At 38.4% G+C, this 15032-nt stretch overlaps 1 protein-coding gene across 1 annotated transcript in view; it reads right to left on the reverse strand.

The window, feature by feature from the left end:
* nalcn (sodium leak channel, non-selective) overlaps positions 1-15032 on the reverse strand; it is an 898297-nt gene that overhangs the window by 166194 nt on the left and 717071 nt on the right. The gene's annotated exons all lie outside the window — the stretch shown is intronic.

The raw sequence follows: 15032 nt of genomic DNA on the forward strand, positions 1-15032 counted from the left end.
AGGAAACACCAAAGATATAATGAAAATACAAATAAAATCAGCATTTTCACAGGGACAGGGAGATAAAATGGAGGAAGCAAGAGATTATGCAAAAAACCTAACAGACCCTATTGTTTTTTTTGTTTTTTTTTGTATTTAATTCTTGGCATTTTTTATGTATTGTTTTGGAACTTGGCTTTTGTATTTGTTTTTTTTTTAGCTTTTTCTTTGTTATAGTATGTTATTTCTTAGGCTTGCCTTAAATATACTTGTATTGAATTTAGTGTATTGTATGTATTTCATAATGGATAACTAATCAATTACACTTGAATATGGTGTTTTATACTTTAGTGTCTTTCTCCTAATATCCAAAAATCAAATGGAATGAGATTAAATGGAATGAGAGATGATTTTAAAAGGGAGAAACAACAGCAGTCATTGAACAGGCAGAGATAAATCCCCTAAAATAATAATAATAATAATAATAATAATAATAATAATAATAATAATAATAATAATAATAATTAGAGAAACACAAAATGTTATCCTAAAATCAAAGGCAAAAATACTCAGTCCATGGTCTAATATCCTTCAAATATTCTTCCCATGAATTTGAAATGCTGATATGCTAAAAAGAAAAATAGTCTGATGCAAAGCATGAATGCCTAGTTGTGTGTGTCAACATTTTATATAGGAGAGACACAATGGCATAGTATGTCAAGTGACTTCCACATCACATGACCAGCAACAAACAGAGCAACTGTGAATAATTTGGATGCATCCATGAAAAAAACAGAAAATGGTGGTGCCATCAAAAGAACTCTATAACAAAATGGCACTGAGGTGAAGTACAAAATTAAATTTAAAAATGCAAAAATGATTTATATTCATGTAATAACCTTAACTTCCATATAAGGTTAATTGAAATGATTTTCATGTTTTTGCGCACCCCCAATTATTTTCTAAACTTGTCTTCTGTTCATATGTCCAATATGACCATGTTAATATTTTTTTATTATGTTTATTGATTCATCATTTCACAATTTTGTTTTGAATGTGACCCAGTGTGAACAAGGTTCCGAGCTTGGGACTACTTCAGTTTTACAAGAGGAATTGATTTAACAATATTTTTGCAAAAAAAATGAATGCATTTTGCACATTTTGAATATACAACTAGAGGACCTGACTTAAATTATGTGACACGAGAAGCATGAGATTTTTTCATGCATATTGCTGTTGTCCAGTATTGGTCATTGCCTGATTCTTCTTCTTCTTATTTCGGCTGCTCCCGTTAGGGGTCACCACAGCGGATCATCTTCTTCCATATCTTTCTGTCCTCTGCATCTTGTTCTGTTACACCCATCACCTGCATGTCCTCTCTCACCAAATCCATAAACCTTCTCTTAGGCCTTCCTTTTTTCCCCCTTCCCTGGCAGCTCTATCCTTAACATCCTTTTCCCAATATACCCAGCATCTCTCCTTTGCACATGTCCAAACCAGCGCAATCTCGCCTCTCTGGCTTTGTCTCCCAACCGTCCAACTTGAGCTGACCCTCTAATCCAGGCATGTCAAACACGCGGCCCCCGGGCCGCATGCGGCCCACAACAGAAATCATTCTGCATCTTCGGTGTTACTTATTGACTTTTCTTTCTTCTGCCTTCTGACAAAAGTGCGTTTTCCTATGGCATTACGGTACCGGGAACGTCATCTGCTAGTATAGCCACGAGCCTTGACCAAAGTTAATGAGCCGCAGCATCACAACTGAAGTGCTAGGCTGCAGCAAGGGCGGCCTTAGGCATGTGCAAACTGTGCACCTGCACAGTGCCGCCAAATCCCAGGGGCCACCACGCCAATATATATTGAATATAAAACAAAGAGAAAATAACGACACAGCTGACGGCAATGTGGCTGAAAAACATTGTTTCTTGTTAATTAGTATGCTGTATTTACTAATGTCGATCGAGTCGGAGCAGTAAGTATATGTAGTATTATAACATTCTGCCGTAATGAGAATATCATGGGCCGCCACTTGGTTTTCAAGTTACGGACACGCGCATATACAGTAGAAGCGTGTCATGAGCACGAGGCGGCTATGCAGTGTCGGCAATGGATGTGGCTATCCGCTGTGCATAAGATACCGTATTGACATTGCCAGGCGAAGGGGCCACCAATTCTTTCTCTGCCCAGGGTCGCCTAGAGCCGCTCCTGCTAAGGCTACACTACTGACTGGGCTGCTGAGACTGGCCACTGGGCAGAACTGACCATCATGAGTAGTAATAGTTTGCATATTTTCACGTTTTTTTTGCTCTAGTTTTATGTAATTTTGTGCAAGTATTGTAACGAACAGTTAGTGGAGACTACAGCTAAAGATCTGAAGTGGACGAGAGAAGTTGGTGAGTTGTTTTAACATATTTTTGTGATTTTGAGTTTGTAAAATTATTGTAGTTCAGGTGGCTTTTTGCATATCGGCTTATTTTACAATATAAACTTTGAAGTAAACTTAGTAAAGTAAAATTTGATTTTTGGAGGATTTGTTTTCCAACTTAAATTACTGAGCAATGAATTCAGTGAGTATTTTCGTGATTTCAGTTCACACAAACAGGGCATTGCGCTGTTCTCTTACAATGTTGAGAATGCGCCTGAGAATATCCAAATGGAATTGATTGAAGTGTAATCAGATTCTATTCTGAAGGCAAAATACAACGAAGTTGGTGTGCCAGGCTTGTGTGCTTACCTGCCACCCTCGTATGTGCAGATCCGTAAGTTGGCATCGAGAGTACTGTATGTTCTGAAGCACTTACGTTTATGAGCAATTGTTTTCGTTAATGAAAGCTACCAAAACCCCACATCGCTCAAGACTTACCGTTGAGCACCTTTCATCCCTCATAAAAGTTGCAGCTGCACAAGATTTCAAGCCTGATATTAACGAGCTGGTTACTAACAAGAGATGCCAAGTGTCTGGACAAAAGAAATAAATCTCACACTGTAAGGCTCCTATATAAGCAATGAATATAATATAATGAATATAATAAGGACCTAGCTAAGAGGCTAAGACTCTAATTCTACACTGTTGTATGGAGACTGTATGGAAATAAATTGCTTTTCTTTAAACTTTAAGTGTTACATTTTTTTAAAGTTTTCAGTATTGGAAAGAAAGCTACAGTAAGTTTGTATAATAGTATTTGTTACAGTGCGGCCCGCTGATGCACGTATGGCAGTCGAAGCGGCCCACCAGTGGTAGTGAGTTTGACATGCCTGCTCTAATGTACTCATTTCTAATCCTATCCATCCTCATCACACCCAGTGCAAATCTTAGCATGTTTAACTCTGCTACATCCAGCTCTGTCTCCTGCTTTCTGGTCAGTGCCACAGTTTCCAACACACATAACATAGCTGGTCTCACTACTGTTCTGTAGACCTTCCCTTTCACTCTTGCTTTTACTCCTGACACTCTTCTCCACCCATTCCACCCTGCCTGCATTCTCTTTTTCACCTCTCTTCCACAATTCCCATTACTCTGTACTGTTGATCCCAAGTATTTAAACTCATCCACCTTCACCAACTCTACTCCCTGCATGCTCACCATTCCACTGACCTCCCTCTCATTTACACACATGTATTCTGTCTTGTTCCTACTGACCTTCATTCCTCTCCTCTCTAGAGCATATCTCCACCCCTCCAGGGTCTCCTCAACCTGCTCCCTACTCTCACTACAGATCACAATGTCATCAGCAAACATCATAGTCCATGAGGACTCCTGTCTAATCTCCTCTGTCAACTTGTCCATCATCACTGCAAATAAGAAAGGGCTCAGAGCCGATCCCTGATGTAATCCCACCTCTACATTGAATGCATCCATCCCTCCTACTGTAGACCTCACCACTGTCACACTTCCCTCGTACATATCCTATACAACTCTTACATACTTCTCTGCCATTCCTGACTTCTTCATACAATACCACAACTCCTCTTGAGGCACCCTCCAGGTTCACAAAAACGCAATGTAACTCCTTCTAGTTAAAGTATAAAATTTGTTAGCTCTGTTCTGCATGAAGACATGAGATTATATTTTTTTATCAACTATCACTATAAGAAGGTCTTATGTGTGTTATGGGGGTTGTTGTTTTTTATTACAATATTTATATGTGTATTTTCTTCTCTTGCACTTCTGTAAAGTTTAAATTTCTTCTTGGGGACAGATGAGTATCTAATATAATCTAATCACCAAACCACATGGGGTAAGTATCATTTAAAAAAAGTATATAATTTTTGGGTTGAGTATTCCTTTACATCCTCAAAATAACTATTACATTGAAATACAGTATAGGGTAGAGGATTGCTAGGAGGGGATTCCTGGGGCTGAAATTACCCTGAAGTGATACAGGATAGTGGTAAAAATCCAACATGGGCCTGACAAAGAGAAACAGGCAGTGGCAATCACCTGCACATAAAAGCTCTAAGATCGCGCCGAGATTTATGTCAGGGTCAGTGCAGCTATACTATGTCACAAAGCCATCAATGCCCTCCAGTGCTCCTGAATCCATTGCACCCTTATACCATGACTTGGTTCTAGGGTCACTAATCATTAGGCACCCCTGCACCAAAAAACTAACCACTGCTCCTTGGTAGACCCCATCTATTTACAACGGAACATAAAGATGCACTTCAGTTGCCTGTGTGGGCTACTCTAATATTACTCTTCTGTGGGGTCCATTCCCAGTGCTGTCCCATCCTGGAGACACTCTTGTCCCAACAATCCCTTGCCAGCTGAGCAATCCTATACAACAGTCAAAAGATTTTTCAAGTCCCATTTACTACTAGGTTCTGAAGCACAGAACTCAATAATGTTGCTGAGAATCCTAATCAGACTCGGGTACAAATTAAGGAACAGATATGAGGGAGCAGCTCTTTCACCACTGAGTCAAAAATAAACTGAACCTAATTTATCACTGAACTTATAAACTTACACAGCACAAAAGATTTATCTATACTAATAAAAGGCAAAGCCCTCACTGACTGACTGACTGACTGACTGACTGACTGACTGACTGACTCACTCACTTATCACTAATTCTCCAACTTCCCGTGTAGGTGGAAGGCTGAAATTTGGCAGGCTCATTCCTTACAGCTTACTTACAAAAGTTAGGCAGGTTTCATTTCGAAATTTTACGCGTAATGGTCATAACTGGAACCTCTTTTTTGTCCATATACTGTAATGGAAGAGGCGGAGTCACATATTGCGTCATCACGCCTCCTACGTAATCACGTGAACTGAAAACAAGGAAGAGATTTACAGCACGACTCAAACGCGGGAACGAAGGCAAATGACGTTAATTGTTGAGTGTCTTACATATTAACACATGTGCAATTAAACGTGTGCATTTACGGGGTGATTTCTCAGGCTTAAAAGCTCACCTTTTATTAAAAAGGTAAATGCAAACTGTTTTCATTCTGAAGGGCACAAACCACGTTGGATTTCAGCCGTTAAACGCGCAAAAATGTCGGTACACCAGATAAATAAGCGCAACATATTATCAGTTGTATTGTATGCTTACAATACACATAGAAATGTGTTAATCGTTAACTAATAGTATGGGATGGTGTTTTTCGACTCGCGCCTTGATTTAAACGATTCCATGTCTTGGTGGGTTTGCGTAGCTTATTGTCAATATCTTTACACCTGTTTTTAAGACTTATTGACTGAAACGGGCTTTCACGAAAAAACTTAGGGCTTTGCTACAGGATACACACTCCACAAGTTAAGGAAGTAAAAATAAAGGTATATATTTCTGTTTTATTTAAACCTTTTAAGTTCGTATGCATAGCCCCATTTGGCTGTTTTAGTTTTTTTTTCTTTCTTCAGTAATATTTAATCTCCTTAAAGAAAAAGAACATATGCATTTTACTTTTTTTGTATCTCTTTAGTAATATTTTAGTGTAAAAGGATAACCAGTATTTAAACCTTTTATGTTACTTTATAAAGTTATTTTACACAATGTTGAAAAATTAATAAGAAAGCTACATATTTTGGCAGCTGCTGCTTTAATTTTCAATGAAATGAAAAAAGCTCTCCAAGAGAAAACCTCAATGAAGAAGAAACAGTTTGCACTATCTAAAAAGGAGAAACCCTCATTTATAAAGGTTTGCTGCAGATGACTTAACTGAAAATAAATGAATAGTTCCAATGTGTATAATACATATTTATCTATTTGACTTATGCCTTTATTCCAGCAACTTGCAACATCTGAGGTACAATTTGTTACATTACTTTTGTTTTTTGCAGCACAGGCAGGTGAAGTGACTTCCTCAGGGTCACACAGTGGTGTCAGTACCAGGATTTGAACTGACAAGCTCCGGGTTTGCTGAAATATTACTGAAGAAAGAAAAAAAACGAAAACGGGCAAATGGAGCTATACATACAAATGTCCATCCATCCATTATCCAACCCGCTATATCCTAAATACAGGAGCTAATCCCTGCCAACACAGGGCACAAGGCAGGAAACAAACCCCGGGCAAGGTGCCAGCCCACCACAGGGCGCACACACCCACACACACCCACACACCAGGGACAATTTAGAATCGCCAATGCACCTAACCTGCATGTCTTTGGACTGTGGGAGGAAACCGGAGTACCCGGAGGAAACCCAGACAGACACGGGGAGAACATTCAAACTCCACGCAGGGAAGCGAACCCGGGTCTCCTAACTGGCACCTTTCACTGCGCCACCATACCGCCCGCATACAAACTTAAAAGGTTTAAATAAAACAGAAATATATACCTTTATTTTTACTTCCTTAACTTGTGGAGGGTGTATCCTGTAGCAAAGCCCTAACTTTTTTCATGAAAGCCCCTTTCAGTCAATAAGCCTTAAAAACAGGTGTAAAGCTAAACTTGCAGCACCGCTATTCAATTACACTTGCCTAACGCCTCTTCTAAGGGGACATACTGTGGGATCTGGGCATCCGTCAAAGCACCAATCACAGGCCCGATTAGAAAGCGGGAAGCTGTGATTTGTCGTCTCCCTCCCATGTAACAATCACAGCCCGTGTTACAACGCACTATGTATGTATGTGTATATGTATATATGTGTATGTGTGTGTGTATGTATGTGTGTATATGTATGTGTATATATATATGTTGATATGTGTGTATATATATATATACTGTATATATATATATATATATATGTGGATGTGTATATGTATATATATATATATATATATATATATATATATATATATATATATATATATATATATATATATATATATATATATATATATATATATATATATCTATATATATATATATATATATATATATATATATATATATATATATATATATATGTATATATATATATGTGGATCTGTATATGTATATATATATATGTATATATGTATATGTAGATATGTGTATATGTAGATATGTATATATATGTATATATGTATATGTATATATATATGTTTACATAACCTCTTTAACACACTACTTCTCCGCTGCGAAGCGTGGGTATTTTGCTAGTATCTTATTATGTGGTTATCTGTGTAAAGCAATCCCTGTCAGAACAGAATTGCCTAAATTATTAGCTGCCCCAGAGAATGAAAACAGTATTTGTTTACAAAAAAAAATACTATTTCTCACATTGCTGTACAATTCCATCACATTCTTAGCACATTGGAGTGCCAGTTGTTTTCAAATACTTTGGGACTCCTCTGTCTTCATCATACTACACTTCCACAATTAGTAACCATTAGGATGGATGGATAGAACGCAACTTCACTATGTTAAATACAAAAAGAGAATTCTTGCACAAAAATCGGAACAGGTTCATATTACTGTGTTGCCAGAACAAAATGCTAAGATTACTCAAAGCAGGCCAAGCATACCTTGTTTTTAGATACTATAAATTAAACAGCACATTATAACTTTTTAAATTAAAATTATGCCATCACATATGAAAATTATACTGATATTGTAAAGTATAGCCAAATGTTGTTGGATAATATAGTCACCATTTGGATAGCTAGAAATTTCATCCATCCATTTTCCAACCCGCTGAATCCGAACACAGGGGTCTGCTGGAGCCAATCCCAGCCAACACAGGGCAGGAACCAATCCCAGGCAGGGTGCCAACCCACCGCAGGACACACACAAACATACCAAGCACACACTAGGGCCAATTTAGAATTGCCAATCCACCTAACCTGCATGTCTTTGGACTGTGGGAGGAAACCCACGCAGACATGGGGAGAACATGCAAACTCCATGCAGGGAGGACCCAGGAAGTGAACCCAGGTCCCCAGATCTCCCAACTGCAAGGCAGCAGTGCTACCCACTGTGCCACCGTGCCGCCAGCTAGAAATTTGTATATTTAATTTTGTCAAACAAAAAAAAATATGTTTTATGTATTTTACAGAAGGATCTGCAAAATAAAGCTGACTCCTTGGTTGCCATGAATACACATATTAGAAAGAAATACAATTATGAAAATTGCAAATGCGTTTTCCAAACAGAATTGCAGTAAATCAGTTTCTCTACCACTTTGTTCAAGTTTAATTTTATTTTCATAATACAAATTTCCCCTTACATCTGAGAATTCCAATAAGCTTTCCTTGTGATATATTTCACCATACTCCCCTTTATCTCATTTTTAAATATATTGAGGTCCTCCAAGGCTTGTGCTTTTTCACATGAAATCTGATGTGGATGGCTGTAAGCCAGACTAATTTGCCTGAAAATGTAAATATGATAAATCAACTAGTCAATAATATGATATTATTATGCTGATTGGGGCATGTTTGGGTTTTATATGCTTAGAATGGCAGCACCATAAGTTGCATTTCGAATAACATTTGAATTTTTCTTTTTATAATCAATTGATATAAGCTGCTGATGTAACTATTTACTGAATTAACATAACTTAAAAAGTTAGGACCAATGTAATTTTTAGCTGTTAATTTTTTCCCACTGACTTCATCATTTTTATACTTTGAGGAACTAAACAAATACAGCATAACAAACAGACAAGTTTAATGTATAATGGTTATGGTAGCTTTGTAAGATAAAAGCATCAGCCCTCATATAATTCAAGAATAATATATAAAGTAGTGGAAACCTTCATAAAGAGGGATGGATGCCTTATAGAGTGGACTCTGCTTTCAGTTCAGGATCAGACAGGAAGCAGATAGAGAAAGATACAACCAGGATGGAGAGATGAAGGAGAGGACTGCTATTTCCAGTTATGTGACACTTCCAAAAAGGCAGATGGGCCATTTAACTCGAAGACACAAAGAATGCTGCAGGAGAAGACATAACATATTACAGAGTTTCACTCCACAAACTGGGAAATAGATACCATACATCATAGGTTCCCAACTTTTTTTGGGGTCAGAGCCCACTTTTTCAAAGAGTGATTCAATAGCGCCCCCTTGGGTGAACTATAGTATACTGTATATTGAAAAACCAAGGACAGATTTTTTAAAATTATTTTATTAGAAGATATTAACAAGTGGGCGGCATGGTGGCGCAGTGGGTAGCGCTGCTGCCTCGCAATTGGGAGACCTGGTGACCTGGGTTCGCTTCCCGGGTCCTCCCTGCGTGGAGTTTGCATGTTCTCCCCGTGTCTGTGTGGGTTTCCTCCCACAGTCCAAAGACATGCAGGTTAGGTGGATTGGCGATTCTAAATTGGCCCTAGTGTGTGTTTGTGTGTGTCCTGCGGTGGGTTGGCACCCTGCCCAGGATTGGTTCCCTGCCTTGTGCCCTGTGTTGGCTGGGATTGGCTCCAGCAGACCCCCGTGACCCTGTGTTCGGATTCAGTGGGTTGGATGATGGATGGATGGATATTAACAATATTGGTGTATTGCTCAAAGTATGATTAAAAAATATATATATTATTTAAAAAATGAATTTAATATTATTAGTGAGAAGGCTGAGCTTGGTGTGACGACACAAATTTTTCGATGTTTGGTGCCATTTCCATTTCCATTTCCATATCCATTTTTTAATTTCAATTTAAACTCTTCATTTGTTGACAATTCTATCAGTTCCTGCTGCAGTGATAATTCTGCTATGTGTAGGTTTGAGGAAGGTTCTAGGACCCAATCTGGAATGATCATGTTGAGTAAATCCTGAAATCTATTTGTAAAATCTTCTTTAAGTGCTTCCAAATGCTGGCTACAAACCAGAATGTCGTCATCATTTGTTTCCACTGAAGAAAGATTTGGAAACTGATAAAATTGTCTTCGACCCAAATTTTGTTTGTACAAGGCAAGTTTTGACACAAACACAGAAACAGCCTTTGCTTTGATCAAATTCAAATCATCTCCTTGCAGCTGTAGATTCGTTTAATTAAATTTGTTGTATAAATCTGTCAAATAAACTATATCATTCTTAAATTTCAATAAATTCTCTCTTAATGAATCATCTTTGTTTTCAAAAAATTTTATAACTAATTCAAAGAGTTCATAAAATCATTTTAGACAGGTACCCTTTGACAGCCAACAAACTTCTGTGTGCAATAGTAAACGATTGAAGTCTTCGTCGTTTTCATCACAAAGCTTTCCAAATAATCTATCATTGAAAGCATTGCTTCTGATCTTGTTAACTGCTGTAATTACATACTGTAGCGAGCGATGAAGGCAATCACTAAGGTTTTTTGCAACCAAATGTTGTCGGTGAATCGCACAATGCACAACGACTACATTTGGTACGACTTTTTCAAATATGAAATCAACCTTCGGTAGAGAATTAAAAGATTTGTTGTTTCGTGAAAGTGAAATCCACATACGCGAGTGGCAGAGACATGAAGTGGCTGGCGTGTAGCACAGGCTGGGGGGGTTGGCAAGCGAAGCAAGGAGGGGGCAAAGCCCCCTAGTTTTTAATAAGTAGGTCCACGTAAGTTATCCTTTGAATGTGATTTGTAGGTACTGCACTGTAATTTCAGGTTTACACTTGCTCTGAAGGAAATCCGCAACAATCTTGTATTGATAAAAAAGTTCTCATATATTCATAGTAATGTTCAATGAACCTGTCAAAACGTGCATAGATGCGGTCCTCTGCATGCGTATCAATCTTGTAAGGACTTGCATGATCTGAGAATGCATGTAAATATAATGTACCAATACCTACTATTTAATACGGACTAATAATTGGTTGAAACATGCGTTTGATGATTTTTAGTATTAATCAAACTTTTCAGCGCATTCTTGTGAGTATTGCCCAAGGGGGCAGTGGCTGGTCCTCAATGCCCGCTTAATATGTCTTGGACCAGAAATGCCCCCTTAGATATCTTCAGCGCCCTCCGGTGGACGGTACTGCCCCCGTTGTAAACCTTAGCCATACATTTTTCTTGTCTTAATGACATGTTTGGATCATTTTAAAAACAAAACTGACAGGTTAATCTATTTTTTAATCCCACTGAAGTTTGAACCTTTTAAATAGGAGCATTGGACAAGACATGGATTAAAAATGTGTACTTTTAAAACATCCACAGGTCGTTGTGTTCAGGATACAAAAGATGTTGCTATTACTCGCAGACACTTTGCAGCAGCTTTGATTCAGGTCTTCTTAATGCATTTTCTATAAGACAGTGATATTATGAACTTCTTATTTTGCAATTTCTATATAGGGCAGAATTTAACACTGATTAATCTGTCTAAGATTACACTTTTAAAACTTAATTGTATTTAGCAAATCATATAATTGCATAAAAGCTCCTGCACTTCAATGCTGTAAAAACAGTCCCTGTATAATATAAAACCTGGTTAATCTATACAATTGCAACCACAGCTTACTCTTACATAAAATTGCTGCACTGAAACATAATACTGCTACTACTACTATTACTACTACTACTACTAATAATAATAATAATGTCTTTACATTTACATAGTACTTTCACACAACTCACTACATAAAGTCTAGTTCTGAAAGTTCCTAAAGCCTTACTGTCTAGTACACTACTTGGTAGCTTATTACAAGGGTCTATGGTTCTCTGTGTAAAGAAAATCTTCCTAATGTTTGTGCGATATTTACCCTTAACAAGTTCCAGTTGTGTAACCATGTTCTTGATGAACTCATTTAAAAATAACAGTCTCGATCCACTGTACTAAATCCCTTCATAATTTTAAAGACTTCAATCGTGTCACCTCTTAACCTTCTTTTGCTTAAACTGAAAAGGCTCAGTTCTTTTAATTTTTCTTCATAATTCATCCCCTATAGCACTGGAATGCGCCTAGTTGTGTTTCTCTGGACCTTTTCTAGTGCTGCTATGTCCTTTTTGTAGCCTGGAGACCAAAACTGCACACAGCACTCCAGATGAGACATAAGCTCCACTTTGATCGTACCCTTTTGTTGCTTCCTCATAGAATTCCAGCATGTTAGTAAAACATGACCTCCCACTTCTGTAACCCATGCTGACTGTTCAGAAAAAGTCCAGTACTCGCCATTCGCTGCTCAATCTTATCTTTAATAATTCCTGCCATTAATTTTCCTGTGATGGATATTAAGCTTACTTTACTTATAGTTGCTTGGATCTGCCCTGTCACCCTTTTTATATAACGGGATCATATGTGCTATTTTCTAGTCCTTCTGAATCTCCCTAGTGCACAGTGACTTCATAAAAATATGTGTCAAGGTTTTATATATGTACTTGCTAGCCTCCTTAAGAACTTGAGGGTAAATATTATCTGGTCCTGGTGATGTGTTTGATTTCAGCCTATTTAATCTGAGCAGTACTTCTCCCTCTACAATTTCTAAATCATTCAGAACCTCCTTAGTAGTCCCATTTATCGCTGGGAGGTTATGTATACTTCCTCACTTGTGAAGACATCAGAAAAATGCAAGTTTAGAGTGTCCGCTATTTCATTGTCTGTATCTTTTAATTCCTCTTTACTATTCCTGATACCTCCTCCTTGACTGTTCTTTAACTACTAAAATACAGAAAGTATTTCTTAGGGTTGTCTTTTGTCTTATCTGCTATATTCCTCTCCAACTGTCTTTTAGCCTCCCCAATATCCTCCTTAATGGTTGCCCTCATGTTTTCATACGCCCTACGATTCACTTTGGAGTTATTAGTCTTATATGCATCATACAGCTCTGTTTTCCTTTCCTATTTTAGCCCTATATTAACCCACTGCTGAGTTTTTTTTTGAATTCCCTGTGCCAAGTGACAGAACTTTTACGTTTCTGTCTGCTCTCCTAACTTTGTGTTTCTCTTATTCCTTACTTAAAAGCTCTCCACTCACACTGTTTGTATTCCCCCGTATTAATGAACCCTTACACTGTCACCCAATTAACTGCTCTACTTCTGGACTGTTAAGAACTGTTCAAACTAAAAAAAATAAATAAATAAAACTTGTTAGTGAATACTGCATCTGCTGCTAGTTGATTTCTTACTGTCTTATCTTTTCCTACAGCTCCTTGTGCATGATCAGGCATCTTAATGCTGGCCACTTACCTATGGCTGTGGGCCAATACACATATCATCTTTCAGTCTCCAGTTCCTTCATATAACATTATCCTAGAATTTGTAAAAACAGACAGACCATAACCTCGAGAAGCCAAAAAATAAAACTGGCCTCACTCTGCTTGCTCAGGTTTACTCATATAATAAACAGTTTTTAGAGTAGATATAGTAAAACTGAGACACGAATGCACATGGACAGCCGGGGCCCATGCCTAGCCGGAATGCCTTTACCATGGAAGGACCGGGAGAAACACAATACCTCCCCCAAAACACAAAAGGGCAGCCCCCTGGATTGCATTGGGGCCACCGCCAGGGGGCAACTGGACAGTTCCAGAGCCCTGGACTGCAGCACTACTGCCACATTCTGAAGTGCTGCCAAAAGAGGATCCGGGTGCACCGGGAGTACTTCCAGGTGTACTATAAAAGAGGGCGCCTCACTCCATTCGAGGAGCCAGAGTCAGGAGGAGGAGGACAAAGCTTGTTGGCTGAGGAGAAGGACAAAACTTGCAGGAGAGGAGTGCAGGCGGCAGAAGAAGAGAAAGAAAGAAAGAAAAAGAGAGAGAAGGTACTGAGCAGTACTTGTTCCTGATTTGTTCACTGTGTGCTGAAAAGGGCAAGCAAAGAAATTAAAATGTGTGGCTTTTGCACTTGTGTGGTCTGCCTGTCTGTGTCCGGGTTCAGGGAGTGGCACGGACCCCATTTATTCCACAGCTGACTGACTGACAGTGGTAATTGGGAATTATATATTCTATGAATACTAAGCTACGATAGCTTCTTTCATTGTAAATTTTTTATATGGAATAATATAAATTTATTCAAATTATTCATAAAATTTAAATAACTCCATTAAACCTAGAGTGATGATTTGCCAGTTAGGAAAGAGGTTGCCAGGGAAAAAACTGTGGAAGCAGACAGGGACAGAACCCAGCAATGACAATGAAAGAGAAAAACATACCAGACCTGGTGACTTGATACATAATGCCATTACAAGAAGACAGACACCATTAGAGGGAGCATTCTATAATATGAGTATATTGGTAGTCATGGTAGGGAAAAACACAGGGACACCAGTGAAAGAGAGACAGATGTATACAGCCTGTCAGAGACCAGACAATATTCCCCTAGAACAACAGAGGGCAGACTGCAGATGACTGGGTCACTTCAGATTGAGAGAGAGGGTGCATTCACTAACGGCAGAAAAGACGAACAGAGAAGCCCTTTAATAAGAACTTTCTTGGAAACAGGGAGCAGTATTTCAACCCAGTGAGCAGAAGGCAGTATATCATCCCAGTCTGCAAGTAGGATTGTATTATCTCATTAAAGTTGATATTCAGACAGAATGCATGATGTTTCTTGCCATTAAGATGGCAATACAAATTACATAGAGTGAAAAGAATGGAACAACATGGTCACTGGAAATGAGGCATTACAGAAACTTCCTAGGAAACCTCGCCATTTAAAGGCTACAGAAGGCAAAAAGGAGTCATGCTATCAGGTGCCCCTAGAAGGTATTAAGGTTTGGTAGACCCAGGACTTTTTTTGATCCCAGGTTTGACTCTAAGAGAGAAGGAGGTCTTATAGC

This window comes from Erpetoichthys calabaricus, chromosome 4 (genome assembly GCF_900747795.2).
Source record: "Erpetoichthys calabaricus chromosome 4, fErpCal1.3, whole genome shotgun sequence".
In the NCBI taxonomy this organism is placed as follows: Eukaryota; Metazoa; Chordata; class Cladistia; order Polypteriformes; family Polypteridae; genus Erpetoichthys; species Erpetoichthys calabaricus.